Below are 17,275 nucleotides of genomic sequence, written 5' to 3' on the forward strand. Positions count from 1 at the left end.
ATACTAAATACATGTTGTGAATGGTTAAAGAACCACGCCACATCTGTATAGGAAGTGATGTGCTCTATTTAAACCGAAATAATGTAGTGCACACCGCCCCCCCCCTTTCAAAGTTAGCCTGGGAATTTAGTTTACAACCCCTTAAAGGAAGGGGGGACCGTAACGTACTCGACCCGCCTGGTGGGACCTAATATACTAATCCCGCGGCCTCCAAGGCCAGAGAAAGTTAAGGGCTCGGAGGCCGGCAGCCGCTGCAGCAGCAGGTAGAGGAGCGGCCAGAACCGCGGCCCTGGGAGCGGGGGCGGGTGGCCAGGAGCGGGAGACCCAAACCCGGTACCGCAGCATGCATCCCTCGGCCACCTGGGCGGGACGCGCGCTCTCTAGTAATCCCACGCCCGTACTTTCAAACTGAAGGCCGGGGAGAAGTTCCGATGAATTCCCTCCTTACATGGCAAAACTAAATTTCTCCTACGCTTACATGTGTATTTTCAAACTGCCTGGAAAGGACGTGCCAGGCCGAGCCCAGGCAGGAGTCCGGGGCCGACGCTGCAGGCGGACCCACGCCGGGGGGGAGGAGAGGAGCGCGGCAGCGGGCCCGGGCCGCAGCCGGGCCACGACTCGGGCCGACGCTCGCGCCTCCTTCCAGCCCCGGGAGCTACCTGGCCGGCCAGGCCGTTAGGACAGCGGCCCACGCGGCGCGAGGCCTCGCGGCGCTGCCGCCGGACAGCTCGGGGCCCCGCAACTTCTCGCCGCCAGCTCAGCGTCTACGGAGCCCGGGAGCGGGGTGGGGGCCGGGAAGGCGCCGGCGCTTACCCGGAGAGCGGGCGGTTCTTCCCGCCGAGTGGGGCCGAGGCGCTGCGCGGCGGCGCCGGGCTCGTGGCTGTGGCTGGGAGGGAGAGGCGGTGAGGGAGCACTGAGCCGCCGGAGAGGAGAGGCGCCGCCGCCACCGCAGACAGCTCCGCAATATGGCCGCCCGGCGACTCCTCGGGGGGAGGCGGGGCTGCCCCGCGCCCCCCGCCCCCGCCTCCCCTGCCGCCGGGCCGGCCTCGCGCCGCGGCCCGAGCGCCAACGCGGCCACCGCCCCGCCGCCCGCGCCCCGCCCCTGCCCCGCCCCGCAGGCCCGCGGCCGCCCGCCCACTGCTCTGGGCGTCGCCCGGGGTCGCGGTTCGGGCGGGGACGTTGGAGCGCCGAGCTGCAGCTGCTGGAGCCCCAAAGAAATGGGGCGAGGGCGGGAGTGGGGGCTCCTTCCGGGGAGGCCTGGGCTCGAGCTGAGCCAGAAGCTCAGGGAAGGGGTGCCGTCCCGCCGCACCCCACCCCCACCCCCGCCTCATCCCCAGGGTGGAAACTTGAAACTCCCGCTGGTGCTGAAAACTCACCGAGGGTGTTTCCATCCCCCTCAAGGAGGAATTCTCCCCAGAGGGAGTCCAGAACTGAGAGGAGCGTGTTACTTGGCTGTTCAGCCTGAAAATCCTGGACCAGAGGAGAGAAACGGATTTTATTTATATATATATACACATATACATATATGTATATGTGTATATATATATATATATAAGTTTTTTGGCAGGATTTGCCCAACTAGAAAAACTTGCTTTTTCAGGGGCAATTTTTAACCCCCCACCAAAACCTCCATGGATATGAGCCCAATCGAGCGTGCGGATTTTTATCCAGGCAAGGATTCTTTTGCAGTTGGAGTAAGGCAGTTAAGAAGAAATTGTTGGAAGTGGGACCCCAAAGCACAGCCAAACCTAACTTATCCTACACTTCGTGAAAAGTTAGACATTTGATCATGGTCTCACTTGAGTGGTTGGGACTAGATAGACTTCTGGTCATGTGTCATGTACTCCACACTCCCTCTCCTCATATTTTCTGCTGGGATTCAGAGAGCAAAACTTGTTATGAGTATAGAAACAGCAAGTGCACCAAATCTGATTAACCTAGCTTGCCCTGTTTGCTGAGTTTACTTTTTATGAATAAACTTGAGATTCAAATAAGACTTCATGAGTGTGCTTAATTTTATAGAACAGATAATTCCTTCCTGCCTTCAAGAGTTTTTCCAGCAACTCTCTCCTCAGATTACTTTCACTAAATTTACTCTTCAGTTAAGTTTCCACCATTGCCCTTTGAGACCTCTCTAAACAATTAAAAGCCCCAAGAGTTAAACTCAAAGGCCTTTAGAGTGCAAATTCCTCAAGGACGGAACCAGGTGTGTGCGGTTTTTTTCCTGTGTTTTTTTTTTTTTTTTTTTTTTTTTTTTTTTGACTCTAAGATTACTCCCTCACCTTCTCCCTGGGGTGCAAGAATTATCCAGGTAATTGTTCAGCCTCCACAATAAGCTGCATGCATAGAGTCAAAGTATTGTGTAAATTCCTAGATAGGACACTAATCAAACAAAACTATATAACATACTTTTGCAGCAGAAAATGAGGCATTAACTATGCCTGGATCTGATGTGAAATGCTTTACATGACTATCTCTTTTAATAATTACAACAACCCTGAGTTTGGGGTAAATATTATTACTGAACTTTAAAAAAAAAAAGATGAAGAAAGGAGTTAAGTAATTTGCTCAATGTAACACAATTAGGAAGTGGCAGAACTATGACCAAACCCAGTTCTATTTGACTCCTAAGACTTGATTTTATCTTTTATTCTGCAACACCAAACAGACTGGAAAGTGTAACATTTCAGTCAGCTATCATATTAGTAAATATTTGAGTAAAAGATAATATTCAATGCTGGTGAGATAAAAGGGTGCTACTAGACGTTGTTGAGTGGGAGTATAAGCTGAAACAACCTATTTAGAAACAATTTGGCACTGTGATTCAACCTATAAAAATGTTCAGGTGTTCCCACTGCAGTGCAGTGGGTTAAGAATCTGATGGCAGTGGCTCTGGTGGCTGCAGAAGCGAGGTTTGATCTCTAGGCTGGCACAGTGGGTTAGAGGAGCTCCAGTTTTGGCAGCTGTGACTCAGATTCAATCTCTGGCCTGGGAACTTCCATATGCCATGGGTGTGGCCGTAAAAGTCTAAGATATAAGTAGGATAGCTCATTGTGGCTCAGTGGTTAACGAACTTGACTAGTATCCGTGAGGACACAGGTTCGATCTCTGGTCTTGCTCAGTGGGTTAAGGATCTGGAGTTGCCCTGAGCTGTGGTGTAAGTCGAAGGCACGGCTCAGATTCTGAGTAGCTGGGGCTGTGGCTGTGGCAGGCAGCTACAGCTCGGATTTGACCCCTAGCCTGGGAACCTCCACATGCAGCGGGTGCAGCCCTAAAAAAACAAAAATAAACAAACAAATAAATGTGTGTGTGTGTGTATGTATATATATCTTTTTAGGGCCACACTTGCAGCACATGGAGGTTCCCAGGCTAGCGGACAAATTGGAGCTGCAGCTGCCGGCCAGAGCCAGAGCCACAGCAACATTAGATCCAAGCTGAGTCTTCAACCTACACCACAGCTCATGGCAGTGCTAGATCCTTAACCAACTGAGCAGGGCCAGGGATCAAACCCAAGTCCTCATGGATACTAGAGGGTTCATTGCTGCTGAGCCACAACAAAACTCCAAATGTGGATTATAAAAGTAGAATTGAGAGATAAAGGTAATTAGGCAGGTCAGGAAGATGCTAATTTTTCAGTGTCTACGGGAAATATAGGACTTCGTAACTGGAAATAAACTACTATAAGAAATACAGCAAATGAGACATCCAATAAATCCTTGTGAAAGGAGTTCCCGTCCTGGCACAATGGAAACTAATCCAACTAGGAACCATGAGGTTGCGGGTTCAATCCCTGGCCTCGCTCAATGGGTTAAGGATCTGGCATTGCTGTGAGCTGTGGTGTAGGTCGAAGATGCGGCTCAGATCCTGTGTGGCTGTGGCTGTGGCTGTGGCTTAGGCCAGCAGCTGTAGCTCTGACTGGACGCCTAGCCTGGGAACCTCCATATGCCACTGGTATGGCCCTAAAAAAAGCAAAAAACCAAAAACAAACAAACAAAAAAACTTGTTAAAGAAATGAACATAGGTAACATGCTAAAATAAGCTTTTCTTTTTTAATTAATTAATTTTTTTATTATAGTTGATTTTAAAATAGGCTTTTCATTTCCAAATATTTCTTCAGAAAATATAGTTTCTCTCAAGCCCAAGATTGTACTACAGCATTAGAATTAAATCAATCCAAAGCATCATAATATACTAAAGTATACTTCCATCAAAAATGTTATTTACTATTTTTAATAAAATTTAAAAAATAAAATGAAGAAATTTATTTACTATATTTAAAAAGTTACAATAATGTAAAAATCACTATTTTTAAAACCTATACATAGAAAAATATGCAAATGACACTCTTCCATTATAAGCAGTGATATTTCATACTATTCACACTCTTACATATGAAAGTACATAGTCACAATGTGTTCACCGATATAATGGCCCTAAGTAAAAACAGGTAAAGTAAATAAAACTATCTTATCATCTTCTTTGTATGCTTTGTAAGCCATACAAATTTAATTGCTGATAGAAGCTATAAAATTTCATTACGGTCAATAGGGGTTTGATGTCCAATGTACCTAAAGTAAGAGTCAAGAAACCGCAGGTCTCTTTCTACCTTTATTCTCTCCCTATCTGAGATCAAATTACATAAGTACATAATTCATAATGTGTTCACAGATATGAGCATATAGTCTTCAACAAAGACAGAGTAAAGTTATTGCTTAATCCTCTCTGCTTAGGTGATAAAGCCAATTTAGTTCATGATAAACAGCAAAAATATTTCAGAGGTAAGTAATAAACGGAGTGGAAAGAATCCAAATGAGGAAATCTATAACCTTGGCTTTATTCCCAATTCCAACCAACAAGTTGCTAAGTGCCCTTGAAAGTCCAATGGACCAGTCTGTAATTTACTCACAGACAATGTCAAAAGATGGAGACAGTTACACCTTTGTGCTTGTCCCAGAGATTGTTTTAAGATATTGCAGATTTTCAGAAAAGAGGGCCTCAGAGCACTCAATCTTATGAAATGGCCATACATCCTACCAACAGTGACTTCCTGACACTAACTGCTAGAGACTCTAGGAACACCTTTTAAAAAAATTTGTTTAATGGACTCAGTGTTCTCATCTATTAAATAAGGGAGCCAGATTAGACAAACCATCTGTAAAATTCTTTAACTCTCTCTCTTCTTCTTCTTCCTCTGTCTTCTCTTCTTTCTCTTTCTCTTTCTATATAAGCTCACCTCAATTTGTGAAACTGCCTTCTGATGTGACATCCATCACAGAAGCCTGAGAATAATCCTGAATTCATCCATCCTGAATGTTCCATCAGTTATCAAGTCTCACTAACATCATCTCTTAAAGAGTCAGTGGGCCCACTCCTCTCAATCTCTGCTAGCTACCCCTTCTTATTCCAAGATGCTGGTAAGCCTAACCAAAATCCCAGACCAGGGTTCTGTCTCTCTTACACATATCCTTTGTAGAGTGCTAGTTCTTAGATTTTCTGAGTAGAGAGCTTAACACAGGCTTGACCCACTGTAAACACTCTCATAGTTAATGTCGTGTATTAATGCAGATGAGAAGCACTGACAGGCCAGTTTTCTGAATAGAGAGCGTTTTGTTTTGTGTTAGCCTGGTATGTCAACATTCTGATAACTCAAAGGTGATCAGGCCACTGGACATCCTGCTTATACAATCTAAATTTGCAAGAGACAGTATGACGTAATGGTAAAAACCTTGGCCTTTGGATCCAGTGCTGCCATGTAATGCATGTAAAATGACACTTGATGCTATTTCTTCTTCCTTTTTCTTCATTTCATTCCGGTAGAAACTCAGTTTTCTACCTGACCAGTTAGGATTAAGCCCAGCAGAAAGTGACAGAAAGCCCAAAATAATAGTGGCTTTGAAAAAACAGAAATTTATTTCTTTTTTAAACCGATATTCGGGTAGGCATTTTAGAGCTGGTGTAGGGTCTGCCCAGTCATCAGGAGCCCCAGTTCCTGTTACTGTCATGCTCCGTCATCTTCCACATGTGGCTTCCACCTCATGGCAAAAGATAGCTGCCCCAGCTCTAGCCATCATATTTACATGAAAGCCAGGAGAAAAGAGTAAAGGAGAAAGCCACTTCCATTTTTTTAAGGACACTTCCCAAATTGTGTGTGAGTGTGTACATACATATATATATATCATATGCATTATTATAATATAGTATATGTTATTACTATAATATATTAATATTCATTGGTCAGAACTTAGTCACATAATCAAATGCAGCTGGCAAAAAAGTTGGAAACTATAATATTTACTCTGGGTAGCCATGTGCTTGGCTACAAATTAAAAATACTATCTTACATAAAAGAAGTAACAATGGGGAGTTCCCTTTGTAACTTAGTGGTTAACAGACTTGACTAGTATCCATGAGGACTCGGGTTTGATCCCTGGCCTTGCTCAGGATCCGGCATTGCTGTGAGCTGGGGTGTAGGTCACAGACGAAGCTCAGATCCAGCATTGTTGTGGCTGTGGTGTAGGCTGGCATCTGCAGCTCTGATTGGACCCCTAGCCTGGGAAATTCCAGATACTACAGGTGTAGGCCTAAAAGGACAAAAAAAGAAAAAGAAAGAAAAAGAAGTAACAATGGATACGATGAATGTCTTTGCGTGGGTTCCCCAGAAAGCAGAGGCTGAGGCAAAATTATCTGTGCTCTACATGGAGGACAAAGCCAGGCGAGAAGGCATGAGAAGAAGGGGAGTAAGACAGGGAAGGAGGGAAAGCCAATGTTAGGCTCTTTCCTGAGCTGGCCATCACTTGGTCCCAAGCACAACTGACCTCTTGATATTACAGGGTCATCCTCAGAGAGGAATGTGAATGACTTCATTTCAGAACAGTCTGTCCAGGTGAGAAAGAAGGAGAAATTCAGCCACCTGTTCCTATCTCCCATCTGTGGAGATTCGCCCCCCCAGGCATTTACCTCTCTGCAATCCCAGCTATTTGCCTGGGTTCTGGATGGGTTCCCCGGCATCTCACATCTCAGCATCAATGGGGGAACCTCAGCGAGGGAGTCAGTAGGCATATACATGGCCACGAGGGCAGTCACCATCACGTGGCATCTGCATGAAGCTGGAATACATGCAGAGTGGGTACTGCAGCAGCAGCTGGGCCCAAACAAGAGGCTGAAGGCCAGGTGACAGGTGAGGCTGACAGATCTGAAGGGGCACCTAAAGGATGTCTGATGCAACGAACACCCAACTGTCTGTCTGCCACACTACTCTAAATGGGGGTTAATCTCTCACTGACAAAACCAGCGAGCCACTGGTACTGTCTGCCCATACCAATGTAACTGTACAACTGAATTGGTAACAACAGTAACATTTAGCAACTACCTGCTCCAGGTAGTTTGTATGTACTATTTCATTGAATCCTCACAATAAACCCAGACGCCCAGAGGGAAGGTTCTACTTTTTTCTTTTCTTTCTTTGCTCTTAATTTTATTTTCATTCATTCATTCATTCATTCATTTAGGCTGTGCTTGCAGCTTGCTAAAGTTCTCGGACTTGAACCTCAGCAGTGACAACACCAAGTTCTTAACCCGCTGAGCCACCAGGGAACTCTGGTCTTAATTTTTTATATAAGGAAATGAATGGGCATGTTACATAGCTGGTAATCAGTGCGGCCAAGATTTATACTCAGGAAATCAGACTTGCATCTGCTCTGAAGCGCGGCATTAATAATGAGAGAATTACAAAATTGGTGTGGGATTAAAGGGAAAGAAAACTTCGTGAGCTTAAAGAACATGTCAGTATCTGGTGGAAAAAAACTAATGATATTTTTTTGTTCTCCACTGTAGAGTACACCCATTAATTCCTACCCAGACACTAGCCATGCCTTTGATGGCAAGTGCTCCTGCTAGTGATAACTCCTGAGGCCATGTCGCCCTGCCAGGCTGGCTTCTTTATTCATCCTTTTCTCCCAGAGAATCCAAGTCTGACCCTTGCTTTCTTGTGGGGTCTCCCTCATTCCCCAGCCTGAGTTTTCTTTCCTCATTGACTCTGAAAACAGTGTCATTGTTCTGTCCCTCCCTTCCTTGTCTAGCTGCCAGAAAATGACTCAGAAGAGTGTTTCAGAGGAAATTTACAGCTTTCAGAAGAAGAAAAGCATATGGGGGGGTTAAAAGAGCATCCCTTATAAACTTTCAAACTTAAGAAATTTCAGACTTAGAAGCAGCCTTAAAAGCTACTCTCATTTTTCCTTGGAATGTAAACCTAACTAGGTCAGATTGTCTAAGACTTCTTTTCTCTGGCCCATCATTTTGATAAAAATTGGCTCTAGACGATCCAGTTCCTTGATGTCTATCTATTCTCTGAGACCTCCTTCCTTTCATAAGGAAGGCACTCTTCCCACTCAACCAAACCTTCTCTATAAATCTACATGGAAAAGAGCAGAAATACTGAAGAAGGGAAGAGGGTTGACTGAGGCTCAAGGGTGGTGTATTTAAATTTCAAAGAAAACTCAGACTGCTCATCTTCACATTCATCTCTTCTTTCCTCACACAGAAAAATCATCTCAGGCTCTTCTGAGCACAACGTCCCAATCCAGGGTGTCAATTTCCTTTACTGTTGTCTTATTCTCTGTCTTTTCTCTTGACTCCAAGAGAACAGCCATTTGTTCATCCAGCAAGATTTTGTTAAGCGCCTACAAGGCACCAAGCACTATGAAAGGTACACCTATCATTTCAATACTAATCTTCATCATTTTAACGCATTTTTATAACATATTGCAGTTTCTAATGAATATGCACATTACTTACATTTTACCTTTTTTTTTTTTTTTTTTTTTTTTTGGCCATGCCTGTGGCATGCAGAAGTTCCCAGGCCAGGGTTCAAACCCATGCCGCAGCAGCGACTTGAGCCACAGCAGTGACAATACCAGATCCTTGACCCACTGAGCCGCCAGGGAGGGAACACTGCACATTATTTATTTTTAAATCACATTTTAGATAATTTCTCTGAGCAGGTTCCTATAGCTCACATTCACAGTATATTTATTTTGTTCTTGGCCTCAAATAGTGTAAGTTTTTTGTCTGCTTCCTCACCATCTTTCTTTCCAAATACCCCAGCAAAAGCTGATCTAACATTGGACCTATGGATCTTGGCCTGGCCCAGATTCCTTCGATAGTCTGGCCCACCGGCATCACAGACTAAGGATAGACATTCATTGAGTGCTAGACCAGTAAGGACAATCACGTGGGTGAAGGTCAGACTCATCAAAGACCTGAAACGCTCAGCATTCTGTAGAGTGCACACAAATGAAAAAGCCCTAGCTCTTGACCTGTGTCTTAGTTTGTTCCTAATATAACAGTTAAAAAACAGAAAATATATCTAGGTTGTGGATCCTAGCATGACTCTTCATGGCTTTAACTATTCATGGTCTAAAAAATTTATACTTGATCTTTATAACTAAGTAATTGTCACTTCTCATCAGGTGACAATTTTCTGCTGGAAAATAATAAAACATTAGGCAAAGAAAAGAAATAAATTTATCATTTCACAAACAATGCCTTGAAATGTTACAAAATATTTACCTGCTTGTGTATCCAACTCAGAGACTAGTTAGGGCAAATAATTTGTATATCAGCAAAAGGAAGTTTGTGAGATTAACCAAGAAATGTATAAGTTACAATGGAATACAATTTTGATGAGTTTGACACCACTTTTCTTATAAAGGTGATACTTTGGTTTTCACTTTTATGTAAAACTGACTCATGTCTTTTAAGTAGGATGTCATATCAAAATAATAATTTCCTTTAAGGAATTTCCTTATTTCCTTAGTCATTTGGGGGTAGGGATGGGGATAGGAGAATGGTGTTAAAATTTAAAAGCTCTATAAGATTTCAATACTTTGGAAATATTGTAAGATTGGGTCTTTCATATATTTTTATATACTTTCAATGAGATGTAAGTTGGTACAATATTCCTGAAAACCATTTAGCACCATGTACAAAGACTCCCCAAAATATTCATACTCTTTGATTACTAATCCATTTCTAAGAAACTATAATAAAAAATAAAGACATGGTTTAACATACACACATGCAAAGATGTTCAACACAGCAATATATATGTTAGTGCAAACTTGATAACAACCTAAATGTCCCTATACAAGAAAAGTTAAATAAATTATGCTAGGAGTTCCCGTTGGGGCTCATCTGCAATGAACTGACTAATACCCATGAAGACGAAAGTTTGATCCTTGGCCTCGCTCAATGGGTCAAGGATCCTGCGTTGCCATGAGCTGTGGTGTAGGCTGCAGACATGGCTCAGATCCTTGTTGATATGGCTGTGGTGTAGGCTGGCAGCAGCACTTCTGATTTGACCCCTAGCCTGGGAACTTCCATATGCCACATGAGTGGTCTTAAAGAGCAAAATAAATAAATAAATAAATAAATTGTGCTATGTTTATACAATGTAATGTTAATTATACATTAGAACACTTGATTTTTGGATATTGTGTAATTACAGGTAAAATATGTTTAATATGTTAAATTAAAATCAAGATACAAAACAATACACACTACATAATCCCAATTTTTTTTTTTTCCTAACACATGTGGCTGCTCCCATGGCACATGGAAGCTCCTGGGCCAGGGATTGAACCAGAGCCATTGCAGAGAAAATGCCAAGTACTTAATGTTGTGAGCCACAGGGGAAGTCCATAATCCCAATTTTAAACAGCTGTTTTTCCTGAGTGGTTAGAAATATATTTCATTTTTTTCTATTTTCCACGTTTTTAATAAAAATTGCCTTCTGATTAGTTTACAAGAAATATTTTAAAAAATGCTTTTGTTTTCATCTTAAATTTTATTTTGATTATTTGTATAAGTACCACATTATCAATAAAATAGACTCCTTTTTGTATATTTTCTAATGAATGTTTAAGCATCATTTGGTATTTCTATGAAAAGATAGTAAGCAATATAATTCCTACATTTCTCTCTGGGTCTTTATTTCATACATATTAATTATTCTCCTAATGTGGACTCATATTTTAGGATTATTTTAAGTTTAAAGCAAAAAAAAGCCTATCTTACTCTGTATTTTTGTTTGTTTTCTAAAATTTAAAGTCTCTTGCATAATAAAGTTTTCACAAAGATTTTCTCCCAGTTTGTGGCTTGCTGTTCCATTTTCACAGCAGTGTCTTTTAAAGAGCAAAAGCTTTTTATTTTGCCATTTACTAATTTTTTGCTTTATTGCATTATTTGAAATTTGAGCACTTGCTTTAATATAATTTTAAAATTTGCACCAAATACATGCAAGGGTGAGTCATATTTTAATATTACTTATAAAATTTGCCATGGATTTATAGTATCTCCAATGAATAAAAACAAAGAATTTCTTCATTAATATTAAAAACCAAATTTTTGACTTGTTTATGGCAGCTTCAATGATACACAGAACCTTAGGTGATTTGAGGTTGAGAGTTTCTTTTCACAACCAACAATTTAATTTAGTGTCAACAATTTAAATTTTAGTTTCAATATACTGAGATAATGAGGGAAGTTAATAAAGCAGCAACTACTGCAACATGTTAATCAATGCAGCTATTTGGTTTCAAAAACACATGTGCATGACCCTCGAGGTGTATGTTGCTGGCGATGGCTGGGTAGGAGTGCTGTCTTTGCTTCAGTCTCCCCTAGGCTGAGTAGAGACCAGGCAGCCTTATGAGGTGCCGTGACTCTACTGATTTATTGCAACGGGGCATCACAAAGCACATATTTTAAGGGATTTAGACTCAGATAAAGTCAGCCTTGATGTAGACGAACAAAGTCAAGAGAGAACCATTGAAAATAAAATTCCCTAAACACCCAAGAATCAAAGAGCTGATAGCAAAGACCCATTGTTTCTTATCATAGGTCCATGATGTACCATTTTATGAAAATAGGCAAAGATATTATCACAACTTCTAGGCAGATTGTCAGGAAATCCTCTTTTAAAAAAAAGAAAGGAGCCACACCTCCTTTGCCATTATTTGGAAAAATCCATCGGTTTGTGAGATAAATACTAAAATAGACTTGCTACACACCTGGCTAGGTGCCAAGCCATTCTCCTGTGGACTTGAAGATAATGGACCTTCATTGTTCTCTTTGTTATCATTGCCAGTTCCTGTCAGACTGGTCCTCAGCAGTTACGTGGGCCTCTGCCATCTATCAAAAATCTGAGGCTTAGAAGTCTCTCTCTGCTTGTCTAAAGCAACAATTCATTTGTTTCATAAACCTACATTTGATAAAATTCACAAGGTTCACATGCGATTGGTAAACTGTAATGAGAGAAAATGTGTAAAACCATATTGCTTTAGGAAAAATGATAAAATCAGCTACATCTGTCTTTGGTAGAGACATTTTCTCTATTCTTTGATTTGACAATGACTCATTTTACTTTTTTTCCTAGGGTGGCACCCACGGCATATGGAAGTTCCCAGGCTAGCGGTCCAATCAGAGCTGCAGGTGCCAGCCTACACCACAGCCACAGCAACGTGTTACCCAAGCTGTGTCTTCGACCTACACCACAGCTCACAGCAGCACTGGAGCCTGAAGTCACTGAGTGAGGCCAGGGATGGAACCGGCATCCTCATGGATACTAGTCGGGTTCGTTACCACTGAGCCATGACAGGAACTCCTGACAAATGAATCATCTTAGATTTCACTAAAATAAAAATGTTCTATTGTTTAAAGTCAGTCTTATTTGGTAAAACATAAGATAACAAATGCCAGCACGCAGAGTGACAGTGTTACAAAATTATATAAGTGTAAAGCAGAAAGGGACTTGATTTCATTTAGGAATGAATTCCTACACTAGCTTTGATTTCCTGGAGATGGAGATTTCACTCGTCCTTTGGTGTTCCTTCTAGCATTTAACTGCTACACTGCCAGGGTCATAAAGTTCTTTTGCTGAAATTTCTTTTTGTTATTTTAATGACAAAACCCTCTAGTTCTGCCCTTTTTACAAATAGAAGGAGTTGTGGTGCAGCAGGTTAAGGAACCAGTGTTGTCACTGCAGTGCATCAGGTTGCTGCTGTGGCACAGGTTCAGTCCCTGGCCTGGGGAACTTTCATATGCTGTGGGTCTGGCCAAAAAGGAAAGAAAGAAAGAAAGAAAGAAAGAGAGAAAAAAAGAGGAACTATTTTGTCAATTGGACTTTAAAAGTGTTAAACTGCATTTTTGCAAATCTCTAAATGTGGGTTTATAAAATATTGATAGATCAGTTCAGAAGTTACCCTATGTTACTTACAAGTGCGGGTTTTTTTTTGTTTTTTTTTTTTGTTTTGTTTTGTTTTGTTTTGGTCGGGTGTGTGCGTATATTAGAGACTAGACTACAAAGGAGGACAATGAAAGACCTAAAGCTTGTATTCAGTTCCTAAATTCACTTCAGAAAGCTATTTTGAAAAAGGAGCATCAGAGGGAGTTCCTGCCAGGTACAGTGGGTTAAGAATCTGACTGCAGCAGAGCAAGTCACTATGGAGGTGAGGGTTCCATCCTGGGCCTGGCACAGTGGGTTAAAGGGTCTGGCATTGTCACAGCTGTAATGTAGGTCATGTAGGTTTCAGCTGTAGCTCAGATTCGGTCCCTAGCCTGGGAAAATTTCTCATGCTGTGGGTGCAGACATAAAATTAAAAAAAAAAATTTACTTATTAGTCACAGAAAATAATAACAAAGTTTTTTTTTTTTTTTTTTTAGGGTTGCACCTGCCGAATATGGAAGTGACTGGGCTAGGAGCCACAGATGAGGCCTGCACCACGGCCACAGCAACACTGGATCCAAGTGGCATCAGCGACCCACACCGCAGCTTGCAGCAATGCTGAATCTTTAACCCACTGAGCGAGGCCAGGGATAGGACCTGCATCCTCTCAGAGGCAACATTGAATCCTTAACCCACTGAGCCACAAATGGGAACTCTGAATTTTTTGTTAATATCACCTTTTATTTGCTTAGATCCTATAGAAGGGATTAAGGAAAAACAATCTATAAAATGTTTAATACGAAGGAGGAAAGTTTTTTTGTTTAAGCTAGGAATAGACTTTTAAAAAAAGTCTCATTCTCTGGGCAATTTCAGAGTTGTGAAAGCAGCCATGTGTCAGATAAAAGGGCACCAGGCACTCTCTGTCATCAAGACAGGGTGAGCAGGAAGGCCAGCTGGGGTTGCCCATACTTCTCCCAGCTTCCTTGACGCTCTGAACATTCTAAGAGGGGACAGCAATATTTGCCAAGGAGTTCCATTTCTCATCGCTGGGCTTGAGCCCAGATGCTCTGCGCAAGGTCATATCTCCCAGCTCCTGCTCCCTGGGAAGGGAGGAGAAGGAAAAGACAGGGCAGGAAGTGGGGTTGGGATCAGGTGAGAGCGTTGGGTTTTACGGTCACTTTTGGCCTGAGCAGCTATGGGGTTTTGAACGGAGCCACTGTCCACAGATGGGTGTTCACAGAGAGGTCACCAAAATCCCTGCTCTCGTGCTTTTCTCTTGTATTAAAGGCACTAACCTCACTGTGGTCACAACATACACTGCTACCAAATCCTGCCGTTCACCTTAAGCTTACGAAATGTCAATTATATCTCAATAAAGCTGGAAAAAGACAGATAAAGGCACGGAAGGCTACTGATTTCAGAGGAAGTTCTAAGATACGGATTTCCCTGTGAGAGAAAAGAAATGCTTTTCTTTAGGATAATAAACATTCCACAGTTCCACAGAGGCAGTCTCTTATTTGTTCCTCCTGCCCTGACAATGGGAAGTCAAAGCCTCTTTCACCTCACACCCAAGGTCATTGTGCCAGCACAAACTTCAAGGAAAAGCAAAAAGATAAGGTAAAAAATCCCTAGGAAGGAGGTAATAGTATAACCAACTGCTCAGAATTCTTCCACATCCTACTTCTCACTTTTTTTTTCTCTGCCTCAGATTTCCTGGTTCTATTGCCTTATCTCCATTATTTATTCTGATTTAGGTGTGGGAGATCAGTTTTTCTCTGGGTTCCGCTGGGACTTAGTTGGAATTTAGGGGAAGGAAAAAAAAAAAAAAGAACTGAAGGCAAAGAAAACAAATACGAGAGCGGAGAAATGGGTAGGTTTACAAAACTCAGATTTTTTTCTCCTAATCTCAGCAAGGTCCAGCTATAGCCTGGCTAGGTTGGCACGGTGTGTGGAGCATACCCAGCTCCAGTTCTTTTTCTTGGCCTCCACGCCGTCTGGCCTGATAGGGTGGAGGCTAGAATGAGCTCCTTAGATGTCTGGCTCAACATTACGCTGAAACAAACGATCTCTGGTGGAATCTCAAGAAGGATTTTTGGTTCTTGTGGAGCTCTCGTCTGTGTCTGTTCTCTGGGACCAGCCCTCTGATTGCCAGTTCCAGTTTGGGACTGAACTGATTTCTCGTTTTTTTTTTTTTCTTTTTTGTTCCTTTCCTTTCCTTTCTTTTCTTTTCTCTCCCTCCCTCCCTCCCTCCCTTCCTTTTTTTCTGGCAGCCCCCGTGGCATGTGGAGTTCGGATCTGAGCCGCAGGTTTTCTTTTTTCTTTCTTTCTTTTTTTTTTTTTTTTTTTCTTTTTAGGGCTGCACCTGTGGCATGTAGAGGTTCCCAAGCTAGGGGTCCTATCCGAGTTACAGCTGCTGGCCTACACCACAGCCACAGCAACGCTGGATCCTTAACCCACTGAACAAGGCCAGGGATCGAACCCACAACGTCATGGTTCCTAGTCAGATTCGTTTCCCCTGCGCCATGACGGGAACTCTATGAGTCACAGTTGTGATCCATACCACATCACTGGGTCCTTCAACCCACTGTGCTAGGCTGGGGATCGAACCTGCGTCCCAGCACTTCAGAGATGAGGTGGATCTGTGCCACAGCGGGAACTCCTGATTTTTCTTCCACACAAATCCCAGACTTTTTTGACCTAGTTTTATTTCTCTTCTAAATAGAAAAACATTTTCCTCCCTGGTTTGCAAGGATTCTGCCCCGATCTTCATGAGTGTGGAGTCAGCACATGCACTCCAGTTGTCCTTATGCTCTGACCCTTGGAAATCCTGCCTTTGCTCTAATCCCTTCCTTTGTGCTGGGTTTGTCTCGAGTGGGTAGTTGAGGTCAGGTTCGCCTCGGGTTCAAGATAGCACAGTTTCATTTTACATGAAGTCAATATCTGGGCTTATCCCATGTAGCTCCTATGGCCACTGTCCCCAAACACTTTGTCTTCCTCAAATGATGAGACACAGACACCTTCTCTATTCCTGTTTGAAAATATACACCCTCTTTTGGATAATTCAATTTTCTGTTTGAGGATGGCCTCCAATTTTCAGCTCAGCTGCTGAGCAAGAGAATGACATATTTTGAGCCCAAACACTTTACAATTTAGTTACCATTTCCACCAATTTTCACCAGATTTTCTGAGACGACTCCACGCATGGACCTCCCTGCTTCGTGCCAGCACCACGGGAGAACTCCTAGTTGTACCATTTAAATACGCACACAGACACACAGCCTGCTCACCAAGATCATTTTCTGCAAAGGTTGAAAACCCCTGAACAAACAGTTTAGAAGCCTGGTTATAGTTTTTACACCAAACAACTGATCTTCTAGAGGCTGGATTACACAGGGGTTAAGCACATAGGCCTCTGAAAGAAGGCCATTGGGTTTGATGCTAGCTTCGCTGCTTACCAGCTAGTTAACGATTGGCAAATGACTTACCTACTTTGCACCATAGTTTCCTATCTGGAATTTGGGGAGAAATAATTGCAGCTACTTCCATGGCTATTGTGATAGTTAATTAATACCTGTGAAGCACATAGAATGGGGCCCGGTATGTTGTAAATATTCTGTAAATGTTAGCCCTCATTACTACCACTGTACAGGTCTCTTGATACAATTTTTTTTAATTTTTAATTTTTTTTTTTTTTTGTCTTTTTGCCTTTTTCTAGGGCCGCTCCTGCGGCATATGGAGGTTCCCAGGCTGGGGGTCGAATCGGAGCTGTAGCCACCAGCCTACACCAGAGCCATAGCAACACAAGATCCAAGCCGCATCTGCAATCTACACCACAGCTCACGGCAACGCCAGATCCTTAACCCACTGAGCAAGGCCAGGGACCGAACCCGCAACCTCATGATTCCTAGTCGGACTTGTTAACCACTGCGCCACGACGGGAACTCCTCTTGATACAATTTTAAAAAGTAATGTTCAGTGTAGTGGTTTTGGTAATAGAACTAGAACTGAAATTTAAAGATTAGTTAAGGGTAACTCCAATGCTCCAATGGACAAAAG

The 17,275-nt window shown here is 42.6% G+C and overlaps 1 protein-coding gene across 1 annotated transcript in view; it reads right to left on the reverse strand.

Annotated features, from left to right (window-relative positions):
• Window positions 1-941, reverse strand: part of RDX (radixin) — a gene marked incomplete at its 5' end in the record, with an annotated part of 55,954 nt that extends 55,013 nt beyond the window's left edge. The window contains 1 exon segment of the mRNA NM_001009576.1: window positions 814-941.

The sequence above is a fragment of the Sus scrofa genome, chromosome 9 (assembly GCF_000003025.6).
Source record: "Sus scrofa isolate TJ Tabasco breed Duroc chromosome 9, Sscrofa11.1, whole genome shotgun sequence".
In the NCBI taxonomy this organism is placed as follows: Eukaryota; Metazoa; Chordata; class Mammalia; order Artiodactyla; family Suidae; genus Sus; species Sus scrofa.